Below are 14,368 nucleotides of genomic sequence, written 5' to 3'. Positions count from 1 at the left end.
TCTGAGCAGTGCAGGAACAAACATACAACATACATCTGGAAAACTACAAACGGTTTGTCAGGGCTGGAGGCCAAAGTATTTACCAAGCAAGATCAAGGTCAGAGGTAGCACAGGCATGCAGTGAGAAATCTCTCCTTGCTAATAGCCCAGGAAGAGTCTTGTGTGCTATATTAGGCTTTAGACTTTACCCTAGAGGATTCCTAGGAGGAGATAGTTGAATTTTCATTACCTTTGTTTTATGTTTGCTAACTCTGTAGAAATGGTCACCTTCTAGAAGTTCTCATATTTTTTTACTTCTTATAACCTATTAAGTATTTATTATCTACCTCTTTGTAGACCTTATATCTGCACTACTCCAATAAGCCTGATGTAACAATCCCCCAGACTCAGCTGGGTACTTGCAGAAATATAATCACTTTCTTTGTTTGGTGACTTTGTTATTCCATCTCTCATCTGTTAGACAGGCTTCTCTTTTAAGGCGGGAAATTATGAAGAAGTTCCTATTTTCATATCTTAGTAGTGTTAGCTTCTTAGTTGGTGCTCTTCTTGGAGAAGGACTTGTTTTCCTATCCACAGCAAGTTAAAATATAGAATATCCTTTTCTTTAGAGTGTTAATGAAATCTTTCCTCACAAGTCTTGGCTCTTACTGTGCATGCTTTCTGTCAGATTCTTTCTTCTCACAATTTCACAAAACTAATGAGCAATCTCAGAATTACATGTGAACAGAGAATCCAAAGAGGTTTAAAGAAATTTAGTAAGAAAGGTAAAGGAAAGGAATAATTTCTCCTGGTGAAGGTTACTGGCGATTCAATAAAATATTACCTAGAACAGAAGGGGTCTGAGGAAGTAAATGATATATAACTTTTGAAAGGCAAATGACATATTTTAAAGAGAGCAGTTGACTGGCATGCTGGGATGTGTGAATGGTTATAACTGCCTAAAATAACCTTAGAGGTAAATAACATATTACAGTTGTCACTGAACCAGAATTCTTAATAAGCTAGAGCCTTAGAAATTAGTTTTACATCTTAAAAAGTTACATAAACCTCCCTCATATCAATTTATGTGCTTTCTTTCCTACTTGCATCACTTTAACCTGCAGTGTTCTTTTGTATTTTTTTAAATGCAGAGAATATTCAATTGTCACTAAGCTATCTGCATTCTCCCATGCAGCTGTTACTAGCAGGAGCATACATACGTAGAAGAGTCATCCCAAAGCTTTGTTATTTAAGTGTTACCTGGTGGAACCTTAAGGTCTAAGAGCTTGTCAGAAATGCTGTCTCTCTGGCTGTACCAAGATCCCCAGGTGATTCATACACAGAGTAAAATTGAAAAGTTGCTACCTGTTATCTATGCTCCTAAAGATAGTATACTTTTTTTATTGATTTATGCTCTCATCACCTCCATAACTATGAGTGTTTCTCAAATATTCAGTTTTCTGTTCATTTATTTGTTCATTCATTCCTCCACTGAACATTTACTTACCACTGTAAAATACCAAGCACTTGAGCATTAAAAAGGATAAATGTGAAGTGAGTTAAGATAGACCACCTCAGTGGTTAGGATGTAAGGCAGATGAGAATGAAGTCTTGGACTTTAAAGTTATTCTCCCTTGGATTAACTATCAGCATAAGCAAATAACTAAGTACAAAACTCAGACAAGATTTTGGTGTGAGTAAGTAAACATGGCTTCCAGTGCCTCCCTATTTCTTCATCATGGAGTACCTGAACTTTGGAGGGCTAAGATGACTGGGAAGTATGAGGAACCCACCAGATGAGAGAAGAAAAGAACATCAGGTATGCAGCCTTTTATATCATTAGGCTGGGGGCGGGGCCTTGTCTGTACCTAAACTCATGTCTATCACTCATTAAAGCCATTCCTCCATCACCACGATTATACCCTTCCCAGTGACCTTGATATGCTTAACAAATACAAGGATATGCAGGAACTCACCTTCTAATTCTGCTTTTCTCTTGCTCTCCCATCTCTCTCAAAGAGATTTTTCACTATTAAGTTTTGTCTTTTACTTCTACTCTGGTTATTTTTGGATCTCTAACCTTAAAGTCAATCCTATAGTCTGGAATTCATATCACTTTTCACCTTGTCTCCAGCTAAATTCACCTTTTCTTTAGTTCCCTCGTTTCAATGTGTACCTACTTTCCAATCTGGATCCTCTCCTACTAAACCTTGAACACACCTTTGACTCTAATACTAATTTATGCCCTGTGTTGAATCAGTCACCAGTAGCTGTCATGTCTTTCTGCCCAAAACCACTTTGATTCATTCCTTTACTTATGCTTGTGGTTTATCACTGTCTCATAAATTCACACCTTGTCATGTCATGACTACCTACTATAGTAGCTTCCAATATGTAGTGCATATGCATATGTTCCTTTTTGTCTCCAATTATTCTTTATGCCAGTCCATTGAAACCTTCCCCTTTTACTATTCTTATAGATATTTTTCAACATGAACATGGCACTTATAAGTTAAAAAGAAAAATTTTAAGGTCTCTTTCTCAAATTCCTCACTATTCAGAAGAGGAGACTGAAGCTCAGTGAGGTTAAATAAGTCATGTGACTAGTTAATAAAGGAAAAAACATCTTTTCTGATTTATAGCTGATCACTTTTTTTAAAGAAGGAGATTCATTATATACCACTTTAGACATGCAAGAAAACACCATGAACAAACAATTTGGTCTTAGAAGTAGTTTCATTGCTGTTTCACCCACGCTGTATAAATAATTGAGGTAGACTGACAATGGTAATACTCTGTGGATTATCAGACTTGTCATGATTTGGCATGTGGTAACAGAGTGATAAGAAAGGATGTATTCTGTAGCTGGCTGGTAAAATGGAGAAGAGGAATTGAGAATCTTTTAGATACTTATAGCTTAAAGAAAATCATTATATTTCTAAATTTCATTTTCTTCATCTATAAAATGGAATTTCATGCTCTGGGTAGTTGTGAAGATAAATAGACATTATGTGTGGAAACTTTCTATAAGTTTTAAATAGTAAACAACGTAAGGAATTATAGGATGTGACTAATGCATGCTGTATATACAGGAAGCAGGCAGCAAACACTTACTGGGACTCTGGTTAACAAAGGAGGTTTTTAAAAAAGAAAATGAATGAAAACAGAGATATGTTCAGAGTGAAAACACTATGAAAACATTTCAATGAGTTTATACCGGAGAGTAAGAAGTGCTGTGTGTTTAACTGGTATTAGTACAAATGACAAAGGTTTTCATTTCTTAGCAGAAGAAAAGGAGCTATAGAATGGCAGTCTTTAACATTGTTATCAAAATATAATTAGTCCCTTTTGAACTACTATGTAGTCTATTAAATTAAATGTACTTTTCATTAGTTCATAGGCAAAGAAAAGGAAATGGAAAACAGAATGGAAATTAGATTGGCATCCACAAAAGCAAGAAGATCACAATAAAAAATGTATAATATAGAAGTGAATATTTCATATTAAATTAGAAACATTGAATTGAAATCTAAACTTATGGAGTTCAGAGAATCTTTTATGAGCTGATTTCCAACAGTAATGAGAGACTAAACATTTAAGTTGAGATGTCCTTTTTCTACATTTAAGAACAAAAATAAAGTGAATTAACCCATATTAGTAGTCATAATTACAAGAAAGACAGTATTAGAAAGATGAGAAAATGTGTTGGATAATCTCACTTAAAATATATCTAGTGCTTCCATTGTATGTTTCATCATTTGGAAATAATTTAACGTCATTTATCTTTAATTAACTTAATGCTAGAGTAGGCAGAATCATTCATCTGTTGCTTCTTATTATTAAGAAACTTAATATGATAATGAACCTGCTTGTCTACTACATCTTTCGCTATCTGACTCACAACTTCCCTCTTTGTTGAAGAGTAGTTCTAATGGTCTGACAGTCTAATAATAGGGAGTTACATATGATAGGAAAGTGAATCTCTTGGGAAGATTTTATAAATGTATTCATACACATTTATAAAATCTTCCCAAGAGATTCACTTTCCTATCATATAAGTTAGATGTTGTCATTGGTTTAGATATCATTAAGATCTAATGATGATATCATCATGTTTAAGATAACTGACCATGTTTGCATTGGGATAGTTGTGTTTTTATGTGATTCACAAGGTCAAATATAAGTGACTCATTTATTGCAAATTATAATAATCAGTGTCTTGGAATTTGGAGACTTAAAGTTGTAAGAATTTATTTCTCTTTTGAAAAAATTGCTATAGTCATTTCAAGACTCTAATAGTTTCCACAGGACAACCAAATATACTACCTGCAGATACAATGTAAGTGTTATGGGAAAAAAAACCTCTGGAACAGGAATATACAAACATGATAATGCTTTTGGCATTTTAATTTATCCACATCAAAGGCACATCTACATTACCCATTTTTAATGACTTTTACTTCTTAAAAATTCTTAGTGTTATATAGTAAAGATATATATTTTTTTCTACCTTTAAAGAATCTTATGCAGATGCTTGTTTTGCCTTAGAAAATAAGACATTGAATTTAGCTGGATACCGCTTACATGAAATTTTGCTTAACTTTTAATTTTTATATAAAACTGTATTGAGACCAAACTTCATAGGACTATGAGGACTGAACTGTTAATCCAAAAATTATAGCAACACTCCTTTGAGTGGGAAGGGAGTGAATGACTCATTCCATGCTCTCACCAATGAAAAAATTCATTCTAACTATTCCTAATAAGTAATCATTCAGTTATTCTTAAAGAAATCCAGAGATGGGAGTTTGACTACTTTACAAAGCAAAGGAGCTTCGAAGTGCATATGTGCTTTGGGATTTTGATCAACTTATCTGTAATTTGTTCATGATGAAATTCCATAGTTTTTCATAGCTAAAATCATTTTTAAATCATATAGTATAAACACTAGCAGCAGAGCTATTCATGTGTCTCCACTTAAAAATGAAATTAAAAACATGAAAAATCATGCTTTTGGATACTGACCAGGAACAGAAAAATATATTTAAATCTGCTTATGAACCTACAGTTGTTTTAAACAAAATAACCCATACATGCAATAATAATAAAATGTTAAATCTCAAGTTTACTGGGTACTTTGTAGAGATTAGTTCATTTTCCTATCCAGGATTTGAATCCTCTCTACAATGTACCCAGGTCTTTAATTTAAAAAACTCCATTGTGGCATCATAATTATTTAAATATTTATGAGCTCTTACTAAAATTCCATACTAAAATTGAATGTAAAATGTTCTTTATGCAAATGAAATCTATGTTTTCAGAGTATTATATTTCTTGATCTTTTGTTATTATAACATAATGGCTTAAGGTTATTAAATTCAATTTTTAAAATTTTCCAAGTTTTCTTTGTCATTGATATATGTACTTAGCTGTATCTTAACATTAATCAGAATGTGGGACCTTATTTCTTGCCTCCTAGGATATGAATATATTCTGTAGAGAATAAGATGAATGCCTTCATTCAGGAAAGATATTATAAACTTTCCTTAATGAGTAATAGGTCCTTATAAAGAACTACACATTTCTTCTCTTTTTCCCTCTTATAGTAAATATTAGAACCTCTTAGTATGGAAGCACTAGTGGATATTGAAAATTCCACTGAGATGGTAGTCTAGGGAATAGTTTTCTTTAGTTCTCACTCTCTCAGTACATAGCTTATAGAATTTAAGCAAGCCTGTCAACCATTCTTTGCACCGTGTAATTCTATTTGTAAAATGAAGAAATTGAATCAGATAACTTCTGAAGTATCCTAAATTTGTCAAACTCTGTGAATGTATAAATTGGTTCTAACTCAAAAATCATAATCAGTATTTGTCTTGCTAAGAGATCAGAATTTAAATTATTATACTATAATTCAACCTAAAATTTTTTCATTAGTAAATTTCATATCCTGATTGTATTAAGTAAGTGGAAGTATTTTTTTCATTACCCTGAATGAAATTCAGAGGAACACATCGATTGATGTCATAGTAAGGTGACTTCATACCTACCTGACACTTCTTCATGAAAAACTATTCTGTGTGTTTGTGTGCAGGTGTGCCCGTGAACGCCTCACACATTCGCCTGGCTTTACCACTAGGGGTCATCATAATGTGTATGACTGAGGGAAGGGAGGCACTTAAGACTGTCAATGCTTTTCCTTCTTTCTTTTTGAGTAGGTTCAGCAGTACACGATATCACTTTATGAATTATATAGCTTAAAAATAATGTCTATTTAAAAATAGTTTTTTATGTTCACATATATATGGTATTGCTCAACCATAAGAAATACTTTTGTGAAAAGAGAAAGCAATGCTTTGTTTCCCAGCCCCCATTCACTTGCTTCAGATTCAACATGTTTCTCATTGCCAACTTCTTGTTTTTACTTTTTCTTCCGTATTATCAGTTGCTCAAGAAAATCAATAAAATATCCAAGGGTTTTAGAAAGTCAGTGTATTGATTTAATATAAGGTGTCTATGTGCCTATTTGTGAACAAAAATCTGATTTTAATTCCAATAAAGTGGATTAGATATGTTATAATCAGTAATATTATATAATACCCAATTATCCTAAAAGTGAAAATAGGTAGTTTTATGGTAACAAGTATAATGTATGTCAATAAAGAATTTGTCAAGTTAAATTTGACAATTTCTAATTTTCTTGGTGTAAATGTTCATATCTCTCTGGTGGGCAATGAACATGGTTTTAGCATTTGAAATTATAAAATGATTTTTAACACTGCTACACTGCTTGATTGCAGAACATGTTTATCAGACCTGTAAAAAATACTTAGGTTAAGGTTGCTAAATTCAGCAAATAAAAATACAGGACTCACAGTTAAATTTGAATTTCAGATAAACAACAAATAATTTGCAGCATAAGAATATTCCATGCAATATTCGAGACATACACTAAAGAATTTTCTGTTGTTTTTCTGAAATTCAAATTTGACTGGGTATCACTCCTAGGATGTAAATATGTACACTCTCACATATTAAATAGCTGAAGCTCTTTCTGAACTATATATACATACAAACTATATGTGTGTATATATATATGATATACACAACATAGGGTCTCATTGCAGCAATCTCAGAAATCTGGAAATCTAATTTTAGACTTCATTAAAGCTAAGGAAAGAAGTATAATCACAATTACAGGAGACCAGGCAGGAGGAGGAAGAAAGATTGGGAGGGAGGAAGAGAAGAAGGGAGTGAAAGTAAATGGGAAGGAAGAAGAAACTTAATGTCTCTGTCTCTGTAAAAGTGACCTGTGAACATCTAGCAACCAAAAGTAACCAAGTATAATGTAAGGAGAATAATTATGCTTAATACCCACAAATTGATATAATTTGAATTTATTCCAATTCCCTATCAGGTGAAAAGCAACATGCATATTGGCCAGCAAATGCAAAAAAGCTGAGAACTATATGGGAGAGAGACTGGGAACCAGAAAGAACAAAAGAAAAATTATGGAAAAAAGATAAAAAGAACAGATGAAAGGGGGTTAGAGAGAGCCCAGGTAATGACAGTAGGAGTGGAAGCCTTAACAGAAGTGGAGATCCAGTGACTTCATCAGCTCTGGTCTCTGTGCAGGTGTGACAGGTGGGCTGCTCTTTCCTTCTCAAGAGCTGCCATAAACAGCAGTGCACCGTACTGAAGCCATACCAGCACTTGGTTAACTCTGTAGCATGTTAAGAGTAGAAATAAGGAAAATGATAGCAAAATCATTATTAGTTCAGGTAACCACCAGTAATACAAATCTGTCTTGCCAAGAATCTACAAATTTCAATAGCAGGAAACAAGATATGTAGTTTGCCTAAAGTCACACAATATGTAAAGGAATAGTCATGTCTCAACCCTATGTTTTGCAACAGAAGTTCCATATTTACTTCATTTAGCAAAATTATCAATCAGCAGATTTATTTGATCAGAAGGAGGAGACACTATGGTAGAGATGAATTAAAACCTAATGCAGTGCAGGTGTGTGGCTTGAATGGGGGTTTATTCATGGAGAGAAAACCCTAGTTAATTATGTTTTAGACTCCAACTAGTGAAAAGATTAGAGAATATCCTTGTCATTATATCATTGTAATAGAAAAGATAAAAATGTTGTGTGTGAAAATACTTAGGAGTGAGTCATGTGCAAAGAGGTAAAGAGACTCTGGGAGGTACTGGATATGTTCTGTTACCTTGGTAGTGGTGATGGTATCTTGGGTATTTGCCTATGTCCAGACTCATTAAACTGTACACACAGAACATGTTCACATATTTGCATATCAGTTACACCTCAAAGCTGTTAAAATGGATGTACAATTGAAATATTTCCACTTAAGAAATACAACAAGATAAACTATCAGCATTTAAGTGTAAAAAAAGAGAAAGCTGTAAGTGCTGAGAAACAACTACTAGTCCCATGAAACTGTAGAATTATAGACAGTTTATCCCCAAAAGAGTTAGAGAGGAATTGAATATAGAATATACAAAATGTTGATGAATTATTGACTACTCATGCATGCGCTAATACTGCAATAAGTTAGTATTCTTAGCATACTGGTCACCTACTTAGAGAATCCTTTTCCAAATTTTATCTAAAATGTGTCTCAACCCATTCCCCTTGCCAGTCAATGTGATCAATTATTTTTATCTCCACCACCCACCCACCGCTACCAAGTTACAGCCAAAAAAGGAAAATGGAAACTCTACATTTTTAGGGACCTCCTCTAAATTCTTTCCTGCTGTATCACCAACATCTAGCATAATGGCTGCTTCAGAAAAGAGGAAGGCTAAATCTTTGTTGAAAATATGAATGACTTATACTTATATAAACTTATCCAACAGATGTAGGAAATACAATATTTTTTTAATGTTCTGAATCCCATCATAGAGCAATTGTTTCAAGAACAAGAGTTTCAAGACTCTTGTGAATCCTATAATCCTAAATTCTTTTGGTTAAAAATACCTATCTCCTGTTTTTGTACTTGAATAGCAAATTGAGTTAACACAAAATCAATACACCACTCTTTCTGTCAATTAATGAAATTCATTGGAGATTTCTGGGGCTGGTCATGTGACTATGTGTTTTATTTCTCTTTTGATTTTGAAAGCCTGCTAACTCTTTTCTTGTCAATTTCTCTAGAATGTGGTGTACCTGCTTAATCTGGTAAAAATTCAGGAATATCATTATTTTAGTAAATTTCCTTCTGTCATATCTTGAATTTTTGTTACATTTGTTTTGTTCTTTATTCAGAAATAGGTGCATAATGGAGCTCCTTTTTCTTTAAGTAAAGTTAATACTCTTACTTTAGCCATTCTAAACTGTTTTGTTGCTTTCCATTTTATTTTCCTTTTTTGTTTTCAATTTTTCAAGTCTCTCATCCATACCATTGTGATATATTTTCTCTTTTTTAAAGTTTCTAATATAGCATTTATTGTAATAGAGTCATTTTTATTTTTAAACAGGAAAATGAGAATAATTTATACCATCAACTCCTAGATAATCCATGGAACATATTAATGATGTCCTCAGAAATTCATCTATGTTTTCTTTCTTTTAAAAGTGTTCTCCACACATTACAAAGAATGTCTCAATGTTCTGGATGGTTACATCAAGGAGAAAACTGGTAAGTGGTACAAGTTTACATCTAAGTAGAAATCTTTCACATTTACATAAAATTACTATTATATTTCATAAACTTCCCATATGGTATTTTAGTTCCATGCAAGTTTTTTGTTTGTTTGTTTGATGTTTGGAGTACACTTTATTTTTTAATTTTTTTAATTTTAATTTTTTATTAAGGTATTATTGATATACACTCTTATGAAGGTTTCAAATAATAAAACAATGTGGTTACTACATTTACCCATATTAGCAAGTCCCCACCCATACCCCAATGCAGTCACTGTCCATCAGTGTAGTTAGATGCCACAGATCCACAAAGTGCCTTCTCTGTGCTACACTGTTTTCCCCATGACCCCTCACACTATGTGTACTAAACATAATACCCCTCAAACCCCTTCTCCCGACCCGCCCTCCCACACCCCTTCCCTTTGGTAACCACTAGTCCCTTCTTGGAGTCTCTGAGTCTGCTGCAATTTTGTTCCTTCAGTTTTCCTTCATTGTTGTACTCCACAAATGAGGGAAATCATTTGGCACTTGTCTTTCTCCACCTGGCTTATTTCACTGAGCATAATATCCTCCAGCTCCATCCATGTTGTTACAAATGGTAGGATTTGTTTCTTTCTTATGGCTGAATAGTATTTCATTGTGTATATGTACCACATCTTCTTTATCCATTCATCTACTGATGGACACTTAGGATGCTTCCATATCTTGGCTATTGTAAAAAGTGCTGCAATAAACATAGGGGTGCATATGTATTTTTGAATCTGAGAAGTTGTATTCTTTGGTTAAATTCCAAGGAGTGGGATTCCTGGGTCAAATGGTATTTCTATTTTTAGTTTTTTGAGGAAACTTCATACTGCTTTCCACAATGATTGAACTACTTTACATTCCCAACAGCAGTGTAGGAGGGTTGCCCTTTCTCCACATCTTTGCCAGCATTTGTTTTTCTCAGTCTTTTCGATGCTGCCCATCCTTACTAGTGTGAGGTGATATCTCATTGTGGTTTTAATTTGCATTTCCCTGATGATTAGTGATGTGGAGCATCTTTTCATGTGTCTCTTAGCCGTCTGAAATTTCTTCTTTGGAGAATTGTATCTTCATATCCTCTGCCCATTTTTTTATCGGGTTATTTGTTTTTTGGGTGTTGAGGAGTGTGAGTTCTTTATATATTTTGAATGTAAACCCCTTGTCGGATATGTCATTTACAAATATATTCTCCCATACTGTAGGATGCCTTTTTGCTATCTTGATGGTGACCTTTGCCATACAGAAACTTTTTAGTTTGATGTAGTCCCATGTGTACATTTTTGCTTTTGTTTCCCTTGCTTGAGGAGATGCATTTAGGAAGAAGTTGCTCATACTTATATTAAGGATATTTTGCCTATGTTGTCTTCTAGGAATTTTATGGTTTCATGACTTACATTCAGGTCTTTGATCCATTTTGAGTTTACTTTTGTGTGGATTAAACAATAAACCAGTTTCATTCTCTTGCATGTAGCTGTCCAGTTTTGCCAACACCAGCTGTTGAAGAGGCTGTCATTTCCCTATTATATGTCCATGGCTTCTTTATTGTATATTAATTGACCATATATGGTTGGGTTTATATCAGGGCTCTCTAGTCTGTTCCATTGGTCTATGGTTCTGTTCTTGTGCCAATACCAAATTGTCTTGATTACTGTGGCTTTGTAGTAAAGTTTGAAGTTGGGGAGCATAATCTCCCCAGCTTTATTCATCCTTCTCAGGATTGCTTTGGCTATTCAGGGTCTTTTATGGTTCCATATGAATTTTAGAACAATTTGCTCTAGTTCACTGAAGAATGCTGTTGGCATTTTGATAGGAATTGCTTTGAATCTGTAGATTGCTTTATGCAAGATGGCCATTTTGACAATATTAATTCTTCCTATCCATGAGCACGGGATATGTGTCCATTTATTGGTATCTTCTTTAATTTCTCTCATGAGTGTCTTGTAGTTTTCAGAGTATAAGTCTTTCAATTCCTAGGTTAGGTTTATTCCTAGGTATTTTATTCTTTTTGATGCAACTGTGAATGGAATTGTTTTCCTGATTTCCCTTTCTGCGAGTTCATCATTAGTGTATAGGAATGCAACAGATTTCTGTGTATTAATTTTGTATCCTACAACTTTGCTGAATTCAGATATTAGATCTGATAATTTTGGAGTGGATTCTTTAGGGTTTTTTATGTACAATATCATGTCATTTGCAAACAGGGACAGTTTAACTTCTTCCTTGCCAACCTGGATGTCTTTTATTTATTTGTGTTGTCTGATTGCCGTGGCGAGGACCTCCAGTACTATGACGAATAGAAGTGGGGAGACTGGGCATCCTCGTCTTGCTCCTGATCTTAAAGGAGAAGCTTTCAGCTTCTCACTGTTAAGTATAATGTTGACTGTGGGTTTGTCATATATGGCCTTAATTATGTTGAGGTACTTGCCCTCTATACCCGTTTTGTTGAGAGTTTTTATCTTGAATGGATGCTGAATTTTGTCAAATGCTTTTTCAACACCTATGGAGATGATCCTTTTTGTTTTGGTCCTTTTTGTTGATGCAGTGTATGATGTTGATGGAATTTCAAATGTTGTACCATCCTTGTATCCCTGGAATAAATCCTACTTGACCATGATGGATGATCTTTTTGATGTTTTTGAATTTGGTTTGCTAATATTTTGTTGAGTATTTTTGCATCTATGTTCATCAGGGATATTGGTCTGTAATTTTCTCTTTTTGTGGTGTCTTTGCCTGGTTTTGGTATTAGAGTGATGCTGGCCTCATAGAATGAGTTTGGAAGTATTCCCTCTTCTTCTACTCTTTGGAAAACTTTAGGCAGGACGGGTACTGAGTCTTCACTAAATGTTTGATAAAATTCAGTGGTGAAGCCATCTGGTCCAGGAGTTTTGTTCTTAGGTAGTTTTTTGATTATCAATTCAATTTCCTTGCTGGTAATTAGTCTGTTCAGATTTTCTGTTTTTTTCTGGGACAGCCTCGGAAGGTTGTATTTTTCTAGAAAGTTGTGTGTTTCTTCTAGGTTATCCAGTTTGTTAGCATATAATTTTTCATAGTATTCCTCATAATTCTTTGTATTTCTGTGGTGTTCATAATGATTTTTCCATTTCTGGTTCTGTTTATGTGTATAGACTATCTTTTTTTCTTGATAATTCTGGCTAAGGGTTTATCTATTTTGTTTATTTTCTCAAAGTGACTTTTCTTTCTTTGATTCTTTCTCTTGTTTTATTCTTCTTGATTTTATTTATTTATGCTCTAATCTTTATTATGTCCCTCCTTCTCCTGACTTTGGGCCTCATTTGTTCTTCTTTTTCTAGTTTCATTAATTGTGAGTTTAGAGTGTTCATATGGGATTGTTCTTCTTTCCTGAGGTAGGCCTGTATTGCAATATACTTTCCTCTTAGCACGGCCTTGGCTGCATTCCACAGATGTTGCAGTTTGGAATTATTGTTGTCATTTGTCTCCACATACTGCTTGATCTCTGTTTTTATTTGGTCAATGATCCATTGGTTATTTAGGAGCATGTTGCGAAGCCTCCATATATTTGTGGGACTTTACATTTTCTTTGCGTAATTTATTTCTAGTTTCATACCTCAGTGGTCTGAGAAACTGATTGGTACAATTTCAGTCTTTTTGAATTTACTGAGGCTCTTTTTGTGGCCTAGTATATGATCTATTCTTGAAATGTTCAGTATGCACTTGAGAAGAATGTGTATCCTGCTGCTTTTGTGTGTAGAGTTCTGTAGGTGTCTGTTAGCTCCATCTCTCCTAATGATTTGTTCAGTGCTCTGTGTCCTTACTTATTTTCTGTCTTGTTGATCTGTCCTTCAGAGTGATTGGAGTGTTAAAGTCTCCTAGAATGAATGCATTCCATTCTATTTCCCTTTTTAATTCTGTTAGTATTTGTTTCACATATGTAGATGGTCCTGTGTTGGGGGCACAGATATTTATAATGGTTATATCTTCTTGTTGGATTGACTCCTTATTCATTATATAATGTCCTTCTTTGTCTCTTGTGACTTTCTTTATTTTGAAGTCTATTTTGTCTGATACAATTACTGCAACTCCTGCTTTTTTCTCCCTATTAGTTATATGCAATATCTTTTTCCATCCCTTCACCTTTAGTCTGTGTATGTTTTTGGGTGTAAAGTGGGTCTCTTGTAGGCAGCATGTAGATGGATCTTGTTTTTTATCCATTCAGTGACTGTGTGTTTTGATTGGTGCATTCAGTTGATTTACATTTAGAGTAACTATCAAGAGGTATGTACGTATTGCCATTGCAGGCTTTAGATTCATGGTTACCAAAGGTTTAAGGTTAACTTCCTTACTCTCTAAGAGTCTAACTTAACTCACTTAATGTGCTATTACAGACACAAAATCTAATGGTTCTTTTCTTTTTCTCCTCCTTTTTCTTCCTCCTCCATTCTTTATATATTAGGTATTATGTTCTGTACTCTTTCTATCCCTTGACTAACTTTGGGGATATTTGACTTAATTTTGCATTTGAATAGTAAACAACTGTTCTACCTTTTTTACTGTGGTTTTATTACCTCTGCTGACAGCTATTAAACCTTAGGAACACTTTCATCTATAGGAGTCCCTCCAAAATACACTGTAGAGATGGTTTGTGGGAGGTAAGTTCTCTGAGCTTTTGCTTATCTGGAAATTATTTAATACCTCCTTCAAATTTAAATGATAACTTTT

This window comes from Manis pentadactyla, chromosome 3 (assembly GCF_030020395.1).
Source record: "Manis pentadactyla isolate mManPen7 chromosome 3, mManPen7.hap1, whole genome shotgun sequence".
In the NCBI taxonomy this organism is placed as follows: Eukaryota; Metazoa; Chordata; class Mammalia; order Pholidota; family Manidae; genus Manis; species Manis pentadactyla.
This window is presented reverse-complemented; position numbering follows the sequence as displayed.